Here is an 18339-nt window from a genome sequence, read left to right as displayed (position 1 = left end):
TACCCCTTCACTTCAGGCTGAGGTGGGGGTGGGGGGACGTGCCATGCCCCAGGTTGCGCCACATCTGGAATAAAGGGAGAAAAAGAGTCACTGCCTGCCCTCTATCGCCTCTAGCGCAGGGTTTCTCCACCTCAGTACAACTGGTATTTGAAACCAGGTAATTCTGTACTCTGAGGGCTGTCCTGTGCATTGTAGGGTGTTTAACAGCATCCCTGGCCTCTACCCACTAGAAGCCCTTCTCCCCTGGTTGAGAAAACCAAACATGTCTCCAGATGCTGCCAAATGTTCCCCGAGGCTGGGCGGCTCCTCTCAGGGGAGGACCCATGCCGTCTGTCAATCAGTGGTTCAACTTTAGAATGTGTTAGAATCACCTGAGGAGCTTGTTAAATCAAGTTTCTGATTCAAGGGGTCTGGGGTAGGGATGGAGAATTTGCGTTTCCGGCAGGTTCCCAGGTGATGCTGCTGCTGCTAGTCTGGGGATCATACTTGGAGAACTGCACTGTAAACTCTAAGAAGGTTTGTTCATCTGTCTCGCTTTCCAAGGAATCGCGGGGAGCTCCATGCCCAGTTCTGGCAGATGCTGGGAGCCCACCAACAGCTGTTGAATGAACACTTGAGCGGGCGGTGGGAGGAACCCTGGCTCTTCTCCAGGATCAAGAAGAAAGGCAAGGAGAAAACGCCGTCTCCAAGATAGCAGGTGGACAGAGAACCCCAGAGTCTCTGCCCACAGACTGGTGAGTTGGTCCCATGTGGGAGCTGGAAACCCCAAGCTGCCCTCCTGGTTACGATGCTCTGGGGAAGGTGGACTTATGGACTCGGCATCCATGGTGTCAGATATATACCCAGGAGTGGAAATGCTGGGTCATAAGGCAGTTCCATTTTTAATTTTCCGATACACGTTCATACTGTTTTCCATTGTGGCTGTACCAATCTGCATTCCCACCAACAGTGCATGAAAGTTCCATTTTCTCCACATCCTCACCAACACTTGTTGTTTGTAGATTTATTGATCATAGCCATTTTGACAGGTGTGAGGTGATCTCATTGTGATTTTGATGTGCATTTCTCTGATGATTAGTGATATTGAGCATCTTTTTATATGTCTGTTGGCCAACTGTGTGTCCTCTCTGAGGAAGGAAGTGTCTGTTCAGGTACTCTGCCCATTTTTTGATTGGGTGTTTTTGGTGTTGAGCTGTATGAATTCTTTATAAATTTTAGATATTAACCGCTTATTGATGTATCATATCTTCTTCCATTCAGTAGGCTGTCTTTTCATTTTGTTGATGGTTTCCTTTGCTGTGCAAAAACTTTTTAGGTTGAGGTAGTCCCATTTATTTATTTTTTCTTTTGTTTTTCTTGCTGGAGGAGATATATCAGAAAAAATATTGCTAAGACAAATGTCAAACGATTTTATTGCCTGTTTTCTTCTGGTAGTTTAATGGTTTCAAGTCTTAAGTCTTTAATCCATTTGAGTTTATTCTTTCATGTGGTGTAAGGTGGTCTAGTTTCATTTTTTTACATGTATGTGTCCAATTTTCCAAATACCATTTATTGAATACTGTCTTTACTCCATTATATGTTCTATCCTCTTTGTCATAGTTTAATTGACCATATAGGTGTGGGTTTATTTCTGGGCTCTCTATTCTGTTCCATTGATCTGTGTGTCTGTTTTTTTTTTAATAGTTTATTTTTATTGTATTTTTTCAATGACCATTTATCCTCCTTATACCCTCTTCTACCCCCACCCACCCCTATCCTCCCTGCAATCACCACACTGTTGTCTCTGTCTACGTGTGTGTTTTTATGCCAGTACCATGCTGTTTTGATTACTATAGCCTTATAGTATAGTTTGATATTGGGTAATGTGATACCTCCAACTTTGTTCTTCTTAAGATTGCTGTAGCTATTCAGTATCTTATATTCATCCATATAAATTTTTGGATTATTCTAGTTCTGTGAAAAATGCCATTGGTATTTTGATGGGAATTTCATCAAATCTATAAATTGCTTTGGGTAGTATGGTCATTTCAATGTTAATTCTTCCTATCCATGAACATGGTATATACTTCCATTTATTTGTATCATCTTCAATTTCTTTCTTCAATGTATTATAATTTTCCAAGTATAGGTATTTTACCTCTTTGGCTAAATTTATTCCTGGGTATTCTATCATTTTTTTGGGTGCAGTTGTAAATGGGATATTTTCTCAGTTTCCCTTTCTGATTGTCCATTATCGGTATATAAAAATGCAACCAGTTTCTGAATATTAATTTTGTATCCTGCTACTTTACCAATTTCATTTCTCAGTTCTAGTAGTTTCTTGGTGGAATCCTTAGGGTTCTCTTCATACAGTAGCATGTCATATACAAATAATGGCAGTTTTACTTCTTACTTTTCAAGTTCTTCTTCTTGTCTCATTGCTGTGCCTGGGACTTCCACTGCTATGTTGAAGAGTGGTTGAGAGTGGATATCTCTGTCTTGTTCCTGACCCTTCCTGTGCATACCCAGGCCCAGCAGAGGCAGCCACAAACTATAGATTGCTTTATAGCCCCTAACGCGTAGCTCAGTGCTGGTCACAGTCAGTGTCTGACATTGGTCTGTACCAGAGTCCCTCCCAAAAGGTCCCAGAACCAACACACCCAGTGGTGGGCACCAGACTCTGCTGGGGACAATTCTGCTTTGTATGGTCAGCCTCCACAGAGCAGCTTGAACATTGTGGTCAGGGTCAATTGTGATCAGCCAGCCTGAGTGTCAACCTTGCCTACCCACAGACGGGCCAACAGCAATCAAGACTCAACTACAACAGGAGGGTTCACATAACCCACACAAGGGACATCACTGGAACACCTAACTCAGGTGATCAGGGAGACTATGCCATTGAGCCCCACAGGACACCTACTACTTAAGGCCATTCTGCCAAGACTGGGAGATGTAGCAGATCTACCTGATACACACAAACAAATACAGAGAGGCAGCCAAAATGGGGAGACCAAGAAACATGCCCCAAATGAGAGGACAGGGAAAATCCCCAGAAAAGGAACTAGATGAAATGGAGGCAAGCAATGATTATAAGGATGCTCGAGGAACTTAGGTGAAGAATGAATGAACTCAGTGAAAACTTCCACAGAGAGAGAGTAAGCATAAAAAAGGACATAGAAACCATAAAAAAGAACCAATTAGAAGTGAAGAATACAATATCTGAAATGAAGAACACACTAGAAGAAATCAGCAGTTTAGATGAAGCAGAGGATTGAACCAGTGATTTGGAAGACTAGGTAGAAAAAAAATGACCTGATCAAAGCAGCAAAAAAGAAAACATAATTTTTAAAATGAGGATGGTTTAAGGGACCTCTAAAACAACATGAAGTGTAACAATATCTGCATCATAGGGATACAAGAAGGAGAAGAGAGCGAGAGAGAGCGCGTGAGCGCAAGGGACTGAGAATCTATTCAAAGTAATAATGACTGAAAGTTCCCTGGTGATTACAAGGGGAGAGAGAGGTCTGTATGGAGCCTAGAAAAGAGAGATCTGAAGAGTAAGACTTGGGCAGGTGCATGGATACAGCTCAGGGGTGCACTGAGCAGTCACTGCAGGGATGCTCTGTTATGAGCCTGGGTGGCCCTGGTCAGCAGGCCTCCCCATGCTCTATAGGCTGCCCTTCAACTGTGATGACGCACCTGGACTCTGATCCATGAGACCTACTCATTCAGAAGTCATTCACCCGAGCAGATGTAACTGTTGGGTCACCTGGGAACATGTTATCTATCTCCCACTCCACCACATATCAAGTATTATGCAAATACCTTGTGAGTTTGGGGGAGCAGAGCGGTCCACCTGGGTGTTATCTGCTGAGGAGCCAGCTTGTCTTACCTGTGCAACCCCCATCCCATGCGATATCCCCCTCCCCAAATAGCACGTCTGATTACCTTTGACTTAAAAACTGGACCACCTTGGAGTTTACAATAAGGGAATATCTAGCTTGCTTCCTTGTTCAAGTAGTTCAACTCCCAGCTCTACCATTTACTAGCTGAGGGGTTTTGGGCAAGTCATTAAGTCACTGAGCATCTAGGACCTTGTCTGTAAAATGGGCATAATAATGCCGACCTCGCAGGCTGTTTATAAAGATTGCCTGGTTCAAAGAAGGTGCTCCGCCAAATCCCTTATTGCTGTGTGGGATGTCTCTGTGCTGGAAGAGACCCCAGAGGGACCCTGCCCCTATTAGATTATGTAACCCACACCCCACAGTCCCATCACAGAGTTTGCATATTGGTAGGCTGGAAGTAAGAAGGTGCACAGTGTGGACATCTGTGGTCTGGGACAGCTGCTGTCCTTCATGTGTGTCCTTGCCAAGGACTGACTTGGGAGGATGAAGGACAGCATAGGCCACCTACATCTTTGGCAATCAGCCTTTTCCCAGAAATGTTCCTGGGGGTAGGCTCAGCTCTTCTTTTCTCTCTGCCCAGAGAAATTATATTCTCAGCATTTGGGGGCAGAATTTTGTTTGCTAAGCCTCCACCTTTCCAGGGAGAGCTATATTTATCTCTTCCATGTGGTCTGCTCCTGCTGGCGTAGTAAATATTCTAATCACTTCAAAATATCACCATTTAGGAGACTCTATGAAAAATCCACAAGTATTGATAATACAATACAAATTGGGAGTGCCTGCTTTGTTACGCTAACACATGAAATTAGAGCTCAGTTGATCAACCCCAAAAGTTCCAGAAATGCATTTTATCCAATTAGGTTGATGTTTTGTTTTTTAGTGCACTTTTCCAGAATAGTGACAAAATACTTGGCTGAGGTGGGTGGGTGGTGGGGAAGGGAAGCCTTTCTGAGTGGAAGCATTTTTTCCCCCTTGGAGCCAAAGAACACTTCCAAAAAAAAAAAAAAAAAATTAGCTTGTCAAGTAAGGAAAGTGTAGTTTTTGTTGTAAAACAGCCTATTTTTTTTTAAACACACTATCTGGAAGACAGTGGTCATTTCGTTATAAGACGCTAAGCGTATAGAAAAACCCGATGAACAATAATTGACTGCCCAGATAAGAAATGAGATTATATAGTTTAATTCCCCTAATTCTATAATGAGGTCAAGTTCTGGGCATGCATTTATGAAATGTGGGGAAAAAAAGTCAGGAATGAGTTCAACTTGAAAAGCTAGTTGAGCAATGTGATGACCGTTAAAAGACCAACAAAATGTAAACTATTTGAAAGTGACAAATGATGCAAGTGAAGCAATTTATTAGTTTACTTTTATCTTGCTGGGTCTCACAAAGGACAATTTTAAATACAAGAGGTCAAATAAAGTACATGTTTTGTTCTCTGGCACTGTTAAAAGGCACATCAGTTTCATAGTTGAACATGGTATTTGTTATGCTTGGGGCAAAAACACAAGTTTTAAAACATAGGATTCATTTAAGCTCAAGTGAACTCTTTTTCTGTAATTTGAATTTGGTCTTTAAAGTATCAAGGAGTCATTTGTTTTTTAAAGTAAATAAGAGACTTGGATCCGTGCCTTGGAAAAGTGAGTATAAATTTGGTTTTGGACCAGAGGGTGGTTCAGCAAGTAATGTGTGTGACTGTGATCCAGGTTCCTTGCAGACACAGGGAATAAGACACAACTGTATACCTGCAAGAGTTCATGCTCGAGTAGAAAAAACAAATGAACAGATAATACGCTTCCAGTGATCAATACAATATATGAACAGTCATGTGCTGCATAATGACGTTTTGGTCGACAACAGGCCATATAAATGACAGTGATCCCTTAAGCTTATAACGTAGCTGAAAAATTTCTATCACCTAGTGTCCTCATAGTGCACTGTGTGGCTCATGTGTAACTGGTGATACTGGTGTAAACAACCCTACTCCTCTGCCTGGAGTATAAAAATACAGCATGTACAATTATATATGGTACGTAATACTAATGGTAATAAATGACCATGTTACTAGTTTATGTATTTCCTATACCATACTTTTTATCATTATTTTATAGTGTATGCTTTATAAAAAAAAAATAAGTCTGCTGTTGCACAGTGTTGTGTTGCGCCCCAGCAGCCTCACACATCTCATCATCTTTCCTTATGTTTACATTTCCTGATTGCACAATTTTTTGTGCTTGATTTAATATCTTGTTGTTTTGTGCAGTTATATGCATGTAGCCTTGCAGCAATAGGCTATACCATCTAGGTTTGTGTAAGTGCACCCTAGGATGTTCGTACAATGATGAAACTGCCTAGCAACTCGTTTCTCAGAATGTATCTCCGTCGTTAAGTGGCACAGGACGGTACACAGATGGAAGAGAAGTGTGCAAAAAAGCAGGAGTTGTTAAGTTGGCCACAAAAGCTTCCCAGAGGAGAGGGTCACTGAACAGGGTTTTTAAGCATGAATAGGAGTTTACTGGGCAGAATTTAATGGTGGGCAAATCCAGGGAGCAAAGAGAGCAGAAGCAAAGGCATGGAAGAAAGAGAGTGCTTGGTGTAGGTGAAGAAATGCAAGAGCTCACCTCCATGTTCAGTGTAAGAGTCGACAGGTGTGAACTTTGGGGAGTGCAGCTGTTTCATTTATTTCTGTGTTAGTTGAAAGGAGTCCTTTACCTTATGTCTTTCATAAATGATTACTCCATCATGATGGAGCTGAATCAGGAGTTTTAACTGACAAACTGTGTTTGCAATTCAAATAATCTGTATATACAAAGAGGAGTAAGTAAATAAGGAAACATACTTGGGGATGTGAGGATTCCATGGTTAACTGAGGAAAAGGTGACCTGGACAGCAATTGCGCAAGCCAACACTCTGCCCCCGCTGTCCTCACCGAGTGACCGCACCAGCACACATTCCAACAGACTGAGCCAAGCATGGCGACTGTCAGCTGTTTACCTCTTAGCAATGGAATTTTTCAGTTGAGGAAGCCAGCTAAACACTACATTTCTTTGCCTTCCATGCCACTCAGTATGACAAAGTGACTACGTGATTGCAAAAAGCTGTGAGTGTATCTGAGGCCAAGCCCAGACTTCATCTTTGTGTGAATTTGGAAAAATAGCCATTTCTCAACATGCTATCCAAAAATTAACCTAATTTTCTGCTTTTGTTACAAGACACCTTCTTGCCAGCTGCTAGAAAGTAATTGTAAGTAAAAATATAATGATGGTGACGATGTGAATGGTGATAATGGAAAATAAAATGGAATGAGTATTGCTAAGAGAGTCACTTCAAGAGGAGTCAGGAGGTCACTGAGAATACGGGGCCTGTGCTTGTCTCATGTCTCAGTTCCTGGAACTATTGTTAAGTTACTGACCTATTGCTAGGCTCAGATCAAGGCTAAACTTCATACATCCTGGATCCAAGATTGCTCCATGGACAAGTATGGACTTGACTTCACCCTCATCATGGTCTCCAGACCATCTGTATTCTTCACCTTGAAAGGAATCAATCCATTTCAACAACCAGCATCCTCCATTTACGTAACGGGCCTAACCAATCCCTGCCGACCTAGCCAACGTCCGTCCTTTACATGGGGGACTGAAATGGGAACATCTCTTAGGTTTTTGCCCTTGATAAACCCTTTCTTTATTTCCTTTCTAGCCCAATTTATGTAACAACCCAACCAATTGAGGTTGTTACATAAATCTGTGCCCTGGATTGCAATTCCTCCTTTGCTCAGATAAACACTTTTTATTCTTTATTATAGCCTATGCTTTTATTTTTTAAGTTGGCAATGGTATCCTCTAAGGTTGTCCAGTACACAACCTGCACAACAGTATACAGGTCTTGCACATGCGTAGAAGACTATGTAAAGAACCCTGACTCAGCTGGGAAGCAGGCACCTTTTGCCCTTCCCCTTCCTCTTCATTCTTTCTGGGATATAGACAAGATGGCTGGATTCTGGCAGCCACTTTGGACCATGAAGTGATCTTGAGAAATCATTGCTAGAATGATGATGGAGAAAGACAGAAGAAACTTGGGTTCACCGTGGGGCCACTAGCCCAGCCCTGGTCTAGCTGAACTGCCTTTGGATGACAGAAAAATAAACTATATTGTTTAAGCCACTATTATTTTGAGTTGTTTACTCTGTAAAGCCTAACACAATCTAACTAACTGAGAAAGTCAGGAGGAAAAGAAAATATATCAAGTCCTCCAGTAGACTCCCCCAACTCTCAAGAACAAATGCTTAGTCTTTAAAATTTTCAATGCCATATTCATGTTCCATCTCTGAAACACTTTATGATAAATAAGCACTTTCTTATTGAGAACAGAAAAGGGTGTTCCCCACTTGGCTCCAAGCATTCAGACCTAGATGAGAAGTAATTTAGTAATACCTGTCAAAATGTAAACTACACATGGCCTTTGATGCAATTCTAGTTCTAGGAATTTCTCTCCCTAAAATACTGAATTTACATTTGCATAAAATATTATGGGGATAAGAATATTCACTGCTTTTTTTTTCTTTTGTGAGGCAGGAGATCTAAAACAACCCAAATGCTCACCATCTGGGGACTGGTGCAGTCAGCAGAGGCATAGTCCTACAGTGAATACTATGCAGAGGTGAAAAAAAGGGCTAAATCTATATGCTGATACGGACAAGTCCCTATGATACATAGTTATATGAAAAAAGGAGGGTGCAAAGAAATGTGCAGAATTAATGGGCCTCAGAGGACCCACATCCATGTTGAAGACTGTCCCTGGAGTTCACCCAGACACTCACAACAATGCCTGCCTGCAAGGTGGGAATAAACTTCCATGGAATAAGCTTTGCACTTAAAGAAATCACTTTTACCAAATGCGTGTATTATCAACTCAAAAGCAGAATAATTACACATTTTTTTGAAAATATGCAAAACCATAATGGTGACTGACCCTGTGACTCCACTTCCATAGTGAGTCAGTCACCCTTGCAGCCCTGGGCTGCACAACACACTCGCGCAGCTGCGATGCCTTCTGCGTGACTTTCTAGTGGCTGAGAAGCACTTGGGACAAAGGTTACTGCGGACACATGTGGGCATCTGAGGGCCAGAGGCCTGGTGACAGCATGAGAATGGGTAAACAAAGCTGGTCAGGCTGCCAGAGGAGCAGGGGTGGCCAAAGAACCTGTGTCCAAATGGGGCCATCCTTTCTGTGAAAGCGGATCCCATGGCTGCCTCCGTACAGGTGACAGACGTGCATGTGTCTAACCCAGACCTCCTCTGAGCTTCAGACCCGTATGTCCATCTGTCATCTTGACTGTTCCCGCATGTCTCAAAATGACACCGCCCTGAGCCTGCTGAGAAAGGCCCAGCTCTGTCACGCTCATGAGGATTCTTCCCTCTGCCCTGCCGGCTGTCACGTTCCTGAATGAGTCAGACTCACATGAGCGTGAGAACCTCAGGCTCCTTCTGTAGGAAGCCCGCCTGGGCAGAACGCTGTGGGGCAGGGAGAGGAAGGGGAAATGATGGTACCGCCTGCGCCTGCGATGCCAGGCCAGAGAGAAAGGTGGGCGCAGGGGGTTTGTGTGCTTCCTCGGGCCTGGCCCCCTCCTCGCCCTCTCTGGGGAAGGCGAAATGAACATCCAGCAAAGGGAAAAACAGATGGCTTCCCATCCATCCCAGGGCCGGCCTGCCAAGGCAACACAGAATGGGACGTTTCCACCACCAGCGCCAAAACTGACTGTTGTCAGATACCCAGGCCTTGGAGCTCCCAGGAGCTTCCCAGAAGCAAGTCCCCAAACTGCCAGGCTCTCCCACTGGAGCAGAGACCACTCTGGGTGGCAGGCTGGCCCACCATGGGTGGGGGGCACTCCCTGGCCCGCGCCACTCAGCCCTCTGTCAGCCTTTCCACCCAGAGCCGCTTCCCCTGAACCCCAGGGGGCGATGCAATGGGCGAGGCTGTGGTCAGGTGAGCTGGGCAGAATGCTCAGCACTGGCAAGGGCCTTGTTTATTGCCCTGCAGGACCTGGAGCTAAGCCCTGGGAGCACCAGTAGCACCAGCACCAGGGAAAAGGGAAAATATGGTTTAAAGGCAAAAAGGCAGGGGAGTAAGAGAAGTAAAAACTGCGAGGGGGCGGCCTTCTTGGGGGAGCCCTGTTCTGGGGCCTGAGTAAGGGATATCGCCTCCCGTGTCGGAGGGACTCCGCCCTGTCCCCCTGACTCTTTATATGCTGTGTTGACAGAAAGGATAGAACTTGTGACTGTTTGCCTGATGACAACATTCAGGGAGTCAGGAGCCAGCCTGCTGGGTGGTTGGACACTAACAGGCCACTTTGAGTCCTGGCGCTGCCACTTGCCAGCCATATAACCTCAGGCCAGTGACTCACTCCACTTCTCCAGGCCTCAGCCTCCCCACCTGTCAGATGCTAAGGGAGGAACTTAATTCTCCCCAAGTTGGGAGGATTGGATGAGTTAACTCAGGTGGAGTGGCCAGCACACAAGCACACGAAAGCGGGGAGAGGGGCCTAGTCTGAAGCCGATGGAACCTTCCCTGAGGAAGCGCGCCGAGTCGAGCTGGGAAGTTACACAGTGATCCCCGGGGGGAGGGCAGAGCAGAGGGTCCCAGTGGGGAAGGAAGCATGGCCTGGGGTAAGGAGAGGGCCACGTGGGCGGGCTGGCTGGCCCTCAGCACCTCTGCAGAGGGCGTGGCGACCTCCATAGATTTTAAATACCCCTGGCTCAGCCCCCCTACACATTCATTTGCACAACCTTCCAGCTTGAAGTTACATAATACAGGGAGGGGCCAGACTCTCCCCACGCAGAAGGGACCAAGTTCTCCTGCCGGGGGGCGTTTCATGTGAAGTCCTGTTCCATCTCCTGTTCTGCCAATTAAAATAAGAGCTGTTAAGTCATCCATTGGTTCTAAATTACGGGAGGAAAAAACCAAGTGGAACACAGTTCATTAGCTGTGAGGAAAAAGTATGACCTTCTGCAGAATTTCAGTACTTCGCAATTCTCTGAGTAGAGAGGCTCCTGTTTCAGGGTTAATAGGAGTGGGCCATATAATATTACTATTTGATTTCTTTCCCACCATTAACTTCACTACCCTACCCTCTTCTGCCTGGGTCAGCTAGCCCTCAACAATGTTCTTCCCATCTGGGAACTTCCTCAATGGTATGTAACAGGATCTCACTGTTAGGCGGGTGCTGGCTCAGTAACCTGAGCCACTTTCTTGCCTGGGACACAGTGAAGGGACTGGGTCCTCCACGGGAACAGCCCTAAAGACGAGGGCCAGCTTTCTGAGCACTGCTTTGGGTGGGGTTGGTTTGCTTGCAGCAATGTCTAGGTTGCAGCCCAACCAAAAGTCACAAAGGGCTGAAATCCTTCTAGAGTTCAGTCAGAGGTCCTGGGGCGGCTCTGAAATTAAGATGTGCCTCCCTGACAGAGTATCACTTGACCTTGGGAGGAGCCTGCCTAGGGCAGGAGGCACAGAACCAGGCGGGGGCGGGGGGTGGGGGGTGGGGCAGGGGGGGAGGGCCGCATTCCTAACCTGGTGGCTGGGCCTGCCTCTCCTGCTTCCTCCCAGGGACAACTGTGTCCACAGGCAGAATAACCAGAACAGGAAAATATGTCCATTTTGGCAAGAGACTTCCTGAGCTCACCACAGAGGCCAAACACAGTGCCTGGCACTGGGACCAAACCGTTTCTCTCACTTTCCAAAAGGTCCCCGTGTCTCCAGTTCTGACAAAGAGGAAAACAGTGGAAAGTCACCACTCGATGGAGCAAAGGTCACTCATTCCACGGAAAAGCACACGTCCCAGCCTGAGCTGTGAGGGGACACTCTGTGGAGGTGGCCCCTGGGCAGGGTGGAGAGCTCACTCCCCGGTCCTTCTGAGGAGCGCTGCATGGCTCTCAGACGCCACAGAGACACTTAGGCCTCCCGCTCCAGCCATTAGCTCCCTGCGACCCTCAGGGGCTCACAGTGGGCCACGGCTGGGCGCAAGCCAGCCAGACCGGCCATGGTGGGGACACCCAAAACCTTCCAGGACAGGAGTACGTGTCTGGCACCATGAAGGAGCCCAGAGAAGTTTTGGACTGTGACATGAGTCTGGGGACTCTAAACACACCCTCTCATGCGCTACAATAACCCCAAGAAGGAAGGGGTATTTTTCCAATTTTAAAGAGATTTAAAAATGAAGCTCAGAAAGGCCAAGTAGTTTGCTTGAGCTAACCGTGCTAGTAAGTGCGAAGAAGACATCCGAACTCAGCCAGCCTGTGTGTTGCCTTCCCCAAAGCTAACGGCTGCAAGCATTTCTGTTCCCGGCTAGGGACGAGACCCGTGGTCCTCCTCTTTGGGTTGGCTAGAGAAAGAATCTTCTGCAAAGTCTCTGAACTCCTCAGAGAGAAGAGCATTTCCCCCCTACGCAAGCACTTTCACTCAGGCCTTGGAGAGCCTAACAGGTGTGGCTTTGCTGCGCCTGGACTGTGCACTAAGTTGGCTCCTCATGAGAGCTGGGCCGCCCGCCAGGCACCAAAAGTCAAAGGCAGACAGTCAGGGCCAATGGGCACGAAGACTCCACTCTGGGTCTTTGAGCGCATCTGGAGAAAAGCTGTAGGCTGGACGTTAGAGAGTGGAAATAGCTCTGCAGGGCGAGAAGGGATGAACTATGACCCCCCTCAGAAATACAAACAGACCTCCATGGTAGAGGAGGCTGTGTCCCTTAGGACTTGGTTTGCACAATTGTGTGTTTAGTTAAATAGCTGATCCTTGGACAGTGCGGGGGCAGGGCACCAACACCCTGCACAGTTGAAAATCCATGTGTAACTTTTGACACTCCTGAAACTTCTAATGACCTGCCGCTGACCAGAAGCCTAACGCATAACAAACAGCCGATGAGCACTTATTTTGTGTTATATGTGTTATATGTTGTATTCTTATACTAAAGCAACCTAGAGAAAAGAAAATGTTATTAAGAAAATCTAAAGGTTCATCTGTGAGTTTTGTCAAATTGTCGCAAGTCTCCAAAAAGTTTTCCAATGTTTTTATTGAAAGAGATTCATGTATAAGTGGGCCTGCCCATTTCAAACCCATGTTGTTCAAGGGTCAGCTGTGTAACCAGAGGTAGGACCGCACCGTTCTATCCTGGCGACAGGGAGCTGTTCCTGGCGCCCACCACTCCTCCCTCCTCAGGGCAAGGGGTGACTGGATCCTTGGCAAACTTTGGTTCCCTCTTGGGGAAACTACTTAGGTGCCTTTTCCACCTTGGTCCCAAGTGCCGGGCCAAGGCCAGGAACACCCGCAGGCAGCCCACCCGCAGGAGGCCAGCAGGGCCGGGCCGGCCGTGACTCTGCGGCCTCAGTCTGGACCCTTGCTCTCTGTGCAAGGTTAGCCACCTGCGCCATGGGGCCTGGGCCAGCACTCTGTCTCAGCTGCCTGCAGTGGGCCTGGCGCACGCCACAGGGCCCACTGAGGCCCCCTCAAAACTAACCACTCCCCACCTAAGTAATTCCCTTCCTGAAGATCCTGTTGGACTTCTTAACCACAGAACCATCACATATTAGAGCTGCAGAGTCTCACAGATTGGACAGCCCAAGCTCCCATTGTATGGATGAGGCCCTGGGAGGGTGATATTACTGGCAGAGCTAGGACATGAGTTGGGTCCTCTTTCTATGCCAGTTCTCTTTCCACATCATTGTATTACCTCTCAACGGAATGAATCACTGACGGTGGAATCTAGCTCCGTCAGAGGTGGGCTTTGAGCATGAGATCCCAGAAGCCCAGCCAGTCACCACGTGCTCTGCCCGCCCCAGCCCGAGTACGTGTGGTCTGGGCTGTTTCTTCAGCAGCGGTGACTGGCTCACACTTAGCCCTTCTATACTTTGTAAGCCAGGCTATGTTCCATGTCTTTGGGTGTTGAAGAAATGAAGTGTGGGTAGCTCCTGCCTCCCCGTGTCTGGGCCTGGCCAGGGTGCTGGGAGGGAAGAGTGAGGTGTCAGGTGAACAGCCACTAGTCCTGGGCATGTGGATGGGTGGGGCACTGGGCACTGGTCACAGCGGGGCTCCCTATGAGCTATGGTTGGTGCTGGGTTTAGATGCCAGACACGGATCAGGACACTACGGAAGGACAGTGGGGGAGGCACTCCACTTCCTCCAGTGGCCAGATGCCCTTTCTCTAAAAGTCCCTCTGCCCAAGGACAGTCACTTTGCTTAAGTGACATTCACTGCCTAAGTCTCTCCAACCAGCATGCTTAAGGCACAGTCGAGACCCAGGTGGGGTCCTGCAGACGGGCTGGACTGGAGCAGGCGGCTTTGAGGTTCCCCCTACTGCCTTGCTGAGCAGTTACTTTTCCACGGGCGACTTTCCCGTCCCAGAACTATGCGGGAGGCAGTGGAAAGTTAGGAGTCCTCTCACTCTCAGGCTGGGCGAGGAAGGAGAAAGGATGAGCAATGACCTCCTTCACTTTCCCGAGGAAATCCCAGTTCGCCCTTTCTCACCCGCTTCCTGCAGGTCACTCACGTCGGGGAGCACTGCTGGCAGCTTGGCCCATGCCAGCCTACACACACAAGAAGCTCTGCCACGCTGGGCACACTCCTGCCACAGGGCCTTTGTGCTTATTCTTCCCTCCACCTGGGGCACTGTCATCCCGGTTAGCGGCTTGCCACTTCCTTCCTCTTCAGGATTATTGAAATGTCACCCCTCAGTGAGGTCTTCTCCTTTTCCCTGAGATTCATTCCCCTCCCCTCTTCAATGCTCATTGTCCTTCGTAGCACACATCTTCTAACATTCTTCACATTTTATGAATTTATTTTGTTTATTTTCTCTTTCCCCCACATAACTGCAGACCCATGCCTAGGGCAGAGAGCAGTCTTTAAGCATCGCCCTCACTTCCTCCGGGAAGCAGGAGGAAGCTATCCCATGGCCCTCCTAGGAGTAGAAATTTGGGAAAGAAACAGTTTGCTGATCACCCTGGAGCTTTTTGCGAAGGCAGGCCCCCTGGGGCCAGTGCAAGTTCCCTACAACATCCCCCAAGCCCACAGTCCCTGAAGGAAGTAACCAGGACACCAGAAGATAATGGCACTTTCTGGAGCAGCGCCAGCAGGGTTTCCAAAAATGTTTATTTTAAACCACACTGAATTCCGAGGAGGCTGCAGTGGCTCAGAATCAGGCATAAATCCCCACGTCCTCTGCAATTTCCCATAACAGCTCACAAATTTGGGCAAAGGCGCCACCCTGGGAGCTGAGATGCCAAATGCCTAGGTTCCCTTACTTCCCACCCTACTCCAGAGCCACCAGGGCCGAGCTGGGTGTCAGGGAAGGGAGACGACGTCTGTCCATCCAGGCGCCGGGGTAGGTAGAGGTTTTGGGGAGTCTGAAGTTTATACTCTGGTGCGGAATGGAGGGGAGTGGAAGAGGGGGCACAGCCTGAAGAAAACTTAGTCAAAATTGGGTCTACAGCATTGCTAGAGCCCCCAGCTTCCACCCCCAGGGCTGCTTCAGAAAGGGCCGCGGCACAGGAGGGGCCAGAAGCCAAGTTCCACAGCCTCCAGGTGAGCGCGCCCTGCCAGGGCTGGCTTGCACTCCCGAGCGGAGAGAAGAGAGCGAGAGGCAGGCGGGGGAATCCCCAGCAGGGGCAGCGGTGGAGAGAGCGCACGGCAACTGACGACCTGAGAAGGGCGGTAAGATTCCGGGGCAAGCGCGTGCACGTCGCCGCGGGGTCTAGACGCAACCGTGGAATCACGACTCTCCTGGACAGCCGGACAAGGGACCACGTCCAGCGGGTTGGGCCCGCGGAAGTCACTGCCCTGCCTCGGAGCCAGGGGGGCGCCCGCGCGCCAGCCGTGGGCAAGCGAGGTCCCAGAGCCTGGGATGAGGCTGCGGGTAGGGAGGGCAGGCGGCGCACGACACCGGTGGGGCCAGTCGGCTTGTCATGTTGGAGCCCCAGCCTGCCGGACGGTGCGGCCCCACAGAGTCCCCAGCCCGCGGCCACCAGGCCCGGTCATTCCTGTGCACAGCCCCGCCCGCGGATCCCGCCCCGCCTGAGCTCCCTGGAAGCGTTCCCTGGCCGCTGGGCCCCCGAAGCTGCGCCCCCGCGCCCCGGGGCTTACCGTTGGTCGTTCGTTCCCCGACTCCTAGGCTGCTGAGGGGACCTGCACACTGTCCCTCCGACTCCTGGTTCCCCGACTTCCGTGGCTGGTCTCCGGAGCCCGGCGCTGACCCCGCCCAGCCTCATCCCCCTCCAGGGGGCGGTCCTAGCCGGGCCCAGGGCTGCAGGGACTTCCCGGGCTCTGTGGTCACCTGAGGGACCCCGGACAGTGTGCTCCGGGGCAGGGCTGCGCAAAGCGCCGGCATGGACCGGCGCCTGGGAGCTCTTCCAGTGATTTGATGCCATGACTTACATTCTCAGCGTCTGCAATGGTGATGGTCGCATCCCCGCAATTCTGAATATACGAAAGACCTGCTGAACTGCACACTTTAAAAGGGGGAGTTTGATAGTATGTGAATTATCTCGATAAGGCTGTTGGTATGTAAAATAATGGCGGTGAGATTGTAGCCTCACTTCTTAGAATATGAAATCTAAGACACTGCATGACATTTCAGACTACAATCTGCTCATATGCAGCTGATACGTAAGTTACAGTTTAACTCAGCAGGGCAAAAGTTAGACAAATGCTCTCACTTCTGGTCAAAAGCCGTTGGTGTAGAGCAAAAGAATGGATATAATGTGCTCTCTAGGGCAAGTTATATTTTAAAAATCAGAACAAAAGCTGTTCCTCTGTACAAACTTCTGGAGAGTTTTCAGGAACATCAGGTAGAATGAAAAACAATGTGCAATGGGGAAAATTTTGGATTAAAAACTAGATTGCTTCCGGATTCCCTGGGAAGAAAACGACATTCTTTATGCCAAAAATGAACAATACAAATCAATCCTGGGGAAACATCAGACAAACCCTGCATTAAATAACATTCTGAAAAATAACTGTCCTGTACTCTTCAAAAATGTCAAGGTGAAAGAATGTCCCAGTCAGGAAAGGCAAGACATGAATCATGAAAATGAATTGCAACCCTCTTCTGTAGGCTAACGCTGGACCAGGCAGTTTCTACGGAGAATGTTATTGGGACTGTTAGAGACATTTGAAGAAGGTCTGAAGATTAAACAATAGTATTGTATTAATGCTTAATATCTTGGTTTTGAGAATTGACAGTTTTCTATGTGAATATCCTTGATCTTAAAAAATCCACCTTGACGTATTTAGTATAAAATTCTCTCTCTCTCTCTGCTCCCTACCTCAAACTTTCCCTTCATTTGTATTCGCCACAGGGCTCCTCCGGGGCATTCTCTGCTCTTTGGATGCTTCCCAGTTCATTGCCAGTGGAAAGATCATTGATTGCAGCAGACCCTGTATGTGTTTTGTTATAGTTACCTTCTCAAAAGGGTGTACACCCATTACTCACTACAAAGGTATTATCTGTTTCAAGATGAACAGATTTCAAATCCACTCCAAATTAAAGGAGGGGCTACCCAATGGTTGACTTACAAAATGTCCTAAAGAGAGAACGTTTTTGTAAGAATACCCATTGCATAGAATTGTTTCATATCTCTCTTCTCATCATTTTTTTAAGCAGGTGTATTTAACAATCATCAATTAACATATGGTGCTCCCAATGAACCAATAAAACATAAGCAGAACCTCCAGTTTCCAGAAACTTGCACATCCATGTACAATGGACAAGGCAATTTACAAAGATGTATCTTATGTGCTGAGTCACTACAGCTAAAAAGAATGTAAGATTTTATGTAGACTTCATATTTGATAAAAAGATGTGTTAAAAGAGACAGCAGGCCCAAAATGGAGTCACTTGTGCTAGGCCCCTCTTCAGCAAACCAGATGCAATTTAGCTAAACTCATTGCTGTTTCAGCCTCTCCCAGAAATGTAACTGTTAACCAGTCACTCTGGAATTACCTGGTCGGCACTAGTGAGGTCATCTTCCTGACAGCCCCCTGCCTTCCCTCAGAGGAAGGTGCCCTTGCCTGAAGCAATCTTTTGCTATTAACTCCTTGCCCCGTCCCTCTGTGTTTAACTGATTGCGTTTTGTACAGCTCTTTGGAGCCCCTCTCTTATCTGCTAGGTAGGATGCTGCCCTGCTCATGAGTCACTGAATAAAGCCAAGAAGATATCTAAAATTTACTCAGTTGCATTTTAACAGACATAAATGATGAGGAAAGATGTCAGATGTTGGATTTTTAAGCACTTTTCCTATGTTCACAGAAAGGACTCATTGATCCGGAAAATTCTTTTAAATGACTTCACATTGCCTGCCAAAACCACTTTATCCCAGATTTCTATAGGTCTCTGACTATCCTGTATTCTCATAACTTTAAGGGTAACAGTGAACAACACAATCTTGTGAAGATCAAGATCAATAGAATAATTTCCATA

The 18339-nt window shown here is 47.5% G+C and overlaps 1 protein-coding gene across 1 annotated transcript in view; it reads right to left on the bottom strand.

The window, feature by feature from the left end:
- The window catches only part of EPHX1 (epoxide hydrolase 1), a 30344-nt gene extending 14223 nt beyond the window's left edge, over positions 1–16121 (bottom strand). The window contains exon 1 of the mRNA XM_054576653.1: positions 16005–16121. The gene's annotated coding sequence lies outside the window, so the exon portion shown is untranslated. The remainder of the gene's footprint in view (positions 1–16004) is intronic.
- Positions 16122–18339: the final 2218 nt, after the last annotated feature.

This window comes from Pteronotus mesoamericanus, unplaced genomic scaffold, assembly GCF_021234165.1.
Source record: "Pteronotus mesoamericanus isolate MK-2021 breed Mesoamerican mustached bat unplaced genomic scaffold, CSHL_Meso_final contig_347, whole genome shotgun sequence".
In the NCBI taxonomy this organism is placed as follows: domain Eukaryota; kingdom Metazoa; phylum Chordata; class Mammalia; order Chiroptera; family Mormoopidae; genus Pteronotus; species Pteronotus mesoamericanus.
This window is presented reverse-complemented; position numbering and strand designations above follow the sequence as displayed.